The 5,000-nt window shown below is 37.8% G+C and overlaps 1 protein-coding gene across 2 annotated transcripts in view; it reads left to right on the plus strand.

Annotated features, from left to right (window-relative positions):
• The first annotated feature begins 3,046 nt into the window (after positions 1 to 3,046).
• LOC122246288 (uncharacterized) overlaps positions 3,047 to 5,000 on the plus strand; it is a 51,821-nt gene continuing 49,867 nt past the window's right edge. The window contains exon 1 of one of the 2 annotated variants that reach the window (XM_043004783.2): positions 3,047 to 3,185. The gene's annotated coding sequence lies outside the window, so the exon portion shown is untranslated. The remainder of the gene's footprint in view (positions 3,186 to 5,000) is intronic. The other variant, XM_043004785.2, reaches the window with a different exon arrangement.

Here is a 5,000-nt window from a genome sequence, read left to right on the forward strand (position 1 = left end):
GTTACAGTATAGCACTTGTTAATGCAAACTTAAGAGAATGGTATCGAAATAAATAAATAAAAAAAGAAAGAGAACGTCAGGGAATAATCGAATAAGAAAGAGCGTAAACCGCCTTGAAAAAAGAGAAAATCATGACAATAGCGATGAAATGAATGCATAACTGTAATTCTTATTGTTACTAATATATTGATGTAATCGTAACGATATTGATAATATCAATCCTGTTGATGATGACGATATTACTAGTGGTGATGGTAATAGTCATGGAGATAATCCTGACGGCGGTCAACAGTAGAACACAATCATAATAATTGAGATAATAAGAATTATGGAAATTATAATTGCATTCAATTCAATTCGTGCTCAAGCACGCTGCATTCTATTACTAGTCCGAACATAAATATTTTAATTTGACTTCGAGAGGGAATTTTAAGCGCAGTTTATACATCATTGGCATACTCCACCTTGTGAATTTAAGAAAAAATATAGAAACCAATATATAGTGGGCCTCTCTCTGTCATCTTTGTTGAACGAGGGGGAAGGGGTAACACGATGTTCCCCAGTCCCAATGTTAGGTTGCAATGCTACGTTAGATTGGATTTAGTAGGTTAAAGACCGGGGAACGTAGGCTCACACCCGATTCTGGGTTCAGGCGCAGTTAACCTTATCTTCATGTTCACCTGGTTGTGGCATTACGGCATCGAGGGTAAATATAAAACCATTGCGTTAAAGGCAAAAAACATTAATTTCGAGCGAGAAATTGCTCTCAAAACCTTTCTATAACTCACAAGCAATGCTCTCCCAGAACTAATCTCAACAGATTTCAAACTATACCATGTCAAGCTTCGCTTCAGCAATATAGAAAGGACAATCATGTTTTACCATATATACAATTTAATATTATCTTTTAAAGCATTCTCCACATGAAGTTTAGTTTAGTATGGTCAATGTCCAAAACGGAATGAGTTGTCACCCTATCTTAACTTTAGTCATTTATTTACACAGTAAGACATTTTATTATCTTCTAAATTGTAACACAAAAATCTAGGAAATTTGTTTTCTTGCATGAACTACCATGGAAAGTTATATCAAATGACACTAAAATATAGTAATGAAGCGCTCTTTCTATCTCTGTAGTATGCAAATTGCATTCACCATATTTGTACCGCAGATCTGCAAGGAAGTTGGTGATATCTAAAGCCTTGAAGATATAGAAAAAAAAAAAAAATATATATATATATTCTGACCGTGTGTGTGTGTGTTTGTGTATGTGTGTGTGTGTGTGTTTGTGTGTGTGTGTGTGTGTGTGTGTGTGTGTGTGTGTGTGTGTGTGTGTGTGTGTGTGTGTGTGTGTGTGTGTGTGTGTGTGTGTGTGTGTGTGTGTGTGTGTGCGTACGTGCACATATGTGTGTGTGTGTGTACGCGCATGTGCATGTATACGTATTGAAGAGATAACCCAAGGTAGAAGGGTGTTCAGTGATAACAGCTATAGCGTATAAACTTGTTTGTCTCACTAAAAAAATGGGTACGCTCGCGCACTGTACAGGGACATGTGCATTATATGGTTGGGATTTATCATGGTAAGATGCGGGATATTATTTATGAGTATATTGAATTGGGGTATCCTTATTTTCCAGCGTTCGTAGCGAGCCAGGGGCTTGAACACAGATTGTTACTATTTAATGTCCTTAAAGAATCTTTTCCTGTGCCTTGACAGAGCGTTGTGAAAATGTGCAATATGTTTTGTTGATAATAGATTGAGCCATTTTTTCAATATAATGTTGTTTGCAGACACCGCTTCAAGTGCTTTTTTCGGTGCATTGCATTATGCAAATTTAAAGGTGAAACTAACTAGTGTCTCCCGATATAAGGGGATATTCCTCTAGATATATCAGTTCAACATGGACTTTTCCTCAGTTTGGCGGTAAGTCCAATGCCACAGACATTACATGATTGCCAAAGACTAGCAACGTATATGCAAACAAAAGTTAGATGCATGAATTAGGGTTCTAGTATTTTTTCCTGTGTTGATAAATAACCACTTTCAAAAGCCATCTCTGAGAAAACATCCTTGACAAAATAAAGGTATAAATGACAATGTGTTGTTTTGGGACAAATTATCCTTATCAGTACTTGTTTATCATATCACTTTCCATAGAAATGAAGTTTTCGATTGGAATTTACATTTTCACAAAGTTCCATTAAATATTTTACTTACTCGTGAATTAGGTCCGAAACGTAGTAGCTGTGGAGGGGAAGAAAATAGGAATAATAATCTTTTAAATCATCAGCAAGAAATTGACTATTTCATGGTCACTGAGTATATTGTAAGTTGCCGTTCTACCTGGGTAGACACTGTTTATCTATAGTTAATAAGTGTTTTTTTCAGATTGTTTCATCACAGCTCCCGGCTGATTGTGTGTGTGTGTGTGTATGCGTGTGTGTGTGCGTGTGCGTGTGCGTCTGTGTGCGTGTGAGTGTGCGTGTCCGTGTGTGTGCGTGTGCGTGTCCGTGTGTGTGCGTGCGCGTGTGTGTGTGCGTGTGCGTGTGCGTGTGCGTGTGCGTGTGCGTGTGCGTGTGCGTGCGTGTGCGTGCCCGTGTGTGTGTGTGTGTGTGAATGTGCGTGTCCGTGTGTGTGTGTGTGCGTGTGCGTGTGTGTGTGTGTGCGTGTCCGTGTGTGTGTGTGCGTGTGTGTTTGTGCGTGTGCGTGTGTGTGCGTGTGCGTGTGCGCGTGTGTGTGTGTGCATGATTGTAAAATCTCCAATAAAGGACGAAGAAATCACATAAGATGCGAAAAAATATTAATATCAATATTAGTAGTTTATAGAAAACATACCCTATATGGCATAAATCGGATTTTGGGTACGTCTTGGTGACTGCATATGTATGTATATTATATATATACATATATATGCGTGTGGCTACATTGTTTGTCTCTCCTCTCGTAAGTTACGTAATCGTCTGGCTGCTCCCTATCCGCCCTGGCAGCGCAGTGCGAACAGCGCGCGGCCCGCATGCAGGCTCGTCAGCCCCCGTCAACAGAGTACGAACGTGTTGCCAAGTATTATTATTCCAGTGCACTGTTGACTCCGTAGGGAAAGTTTATACGTGGAGGTGCGCGCTCATTATTGCAACTTCTTCACCCCTCTACTTGTGTTTAGACTTCGTTTTGGATCCTGCTTTGAGTAAGTTAGACTAAGATCAATTTGAGTGGGTGTTTTATGTAATAAATTAATTATAAATAAGTAAGATAAGGATAATAGTACAAGTACAAGAGTTGCACTCAAGGCCGCAGTGGTGCAAACGCAGCGATTTACATTTAATCTGGCGTTTGCTGTGACATTCTTCTTTCTGTTTTTCAACCTATTTCGAGTACCAATATCGGTGATCATTAGATTATCAGCAGCTGCTCGTGTTTTTGAGGCATGTTTCTGAAAAGTTTGTATGGTTGCCAAAAATCATGCTATCTTTTAGTTACACAGTTACCCACCAGATAGAAGCCCATCCAATACTTATTAATATTCATTAAGCTTAACATATGCTACAGGTGTAGTGATATTTCTTAGTGGTTTAAAGTTGTATGGTAGAGCAGGCAGCTCTGGTAAGTTGGAAGAAGTTCAAGAATTTTACTTTGAGGGTACATAGGAATGTGGTAACCTAGTTATTGTGGCATAGCTGTATTTATATATATTATGAAATGTATAGGTTTTAAAAAAATAAATATGGAAAAGTAAAACATGTAATGTCTTTGCCAAATGCATTTTGTGTTTGAAAGTGTGAAAGTTTATTGTTGTTCTTTGCAGTTTTTACTTTTGTCTAATGAACCAGTAGCTACTACACATTAAAGTGAAATGGATCAGAGAAGTACTGTATCAATCTTGTTAATTATTAGCCTGCTTTAGTTATTATTCATTTGATAGGTAATTCAATTCCTTTTATTTAGACTGAAGTTAATTTGTTGCATGAATGACAAATAATGATTGACCATAATCTTTGGAGGATGATATATCAAATTCAGTTTCCATGATTTGTTGAGTGCATATAGAAAATTGAAGCTTCATAGAATTGTCAAAAATAAGAAGAAAACACTTATGCTCTTAAAAGATAGTTATTCATGATGAATATGAAATTAAAGGCAAATTTTATGTTTCTTGATTGTTATCTATTGGATATATAATCAACAATTAAATTTGTTTTGAAGCAGACAATGTTTTTTTAAACTAGATTATACAGGTAAGGTAAATGAGATAAATTTTGCTGGCTAATACATTTATAAAGAAATGTTGCTTTGTTAGCCTGATAACTCCATTTGGCAAGATGTGTACAAACCATGGAATTAATGGTGATACGTCTGGATAGCATACATGTCATGTCACGATTAGAATGACCTTGTTGGTATGTGGCAAGATGACCATGTCTTATGAGGTGTGGCAAGCAGATGGTATTTTAGTTGCTTAACCCATTCGCACCGGATGACTTGCTATCACGTCATGGGAATATTTCGCTTCTGTGAGATGTCGTCTTGTCACTTCATGATCTCTCCATTTAAATTCGCATTTTACATAGTTACGTATGTATATACTCATTGCACTTAGAAAAAAAAAAAAAAATCAACTCATAAAATCAGGTGAGCGTAAGGCGCTCTGAGAAGTGTAGTGCGGTATTGTGCCCTGATAGATCTAGCATGTGGAGACTGTGTGCGCTCTTTGTCTTCACAGCGGGAACAGCTTTAGGCAAATAATCAGCCCGGTGTGAATGTGTTAAAGTTTATTCTTATCATGAGAGGTTAATGATGATGATGAACATGCCAAGCTGCTTTCAGTTCTTGTGCTGGTATACTCTCATGAGAAGGGGCCATTTCCAGGGGCAGGTGGGTTTCCCTCAGCATGACTCAAGAGTGCCAACACAGCTCAACACATCAGTAGAAGAGATTAGATATAGAGTAGTATACCAGTACAAGGTCTACTATGACCATAGTTTGGGGAAAATAACCTGGACTA

Source organism: Penaeus japonicus, unplaced genomic scaffold (assembly GCF_977035675.1).
Source record: "Penaeus japonicus unplaced genomic scaffold, GWHDUDI00000001_assembly GWHDUDI00000005, whole genome shotgun sequence".
Classification (NCBI taxonomy): Eukaryota; Metazoa; Arthropoda; class Malacostraca; order Decapoda; family Penaeidae; genus Penaeus; species Penaeus japonicus.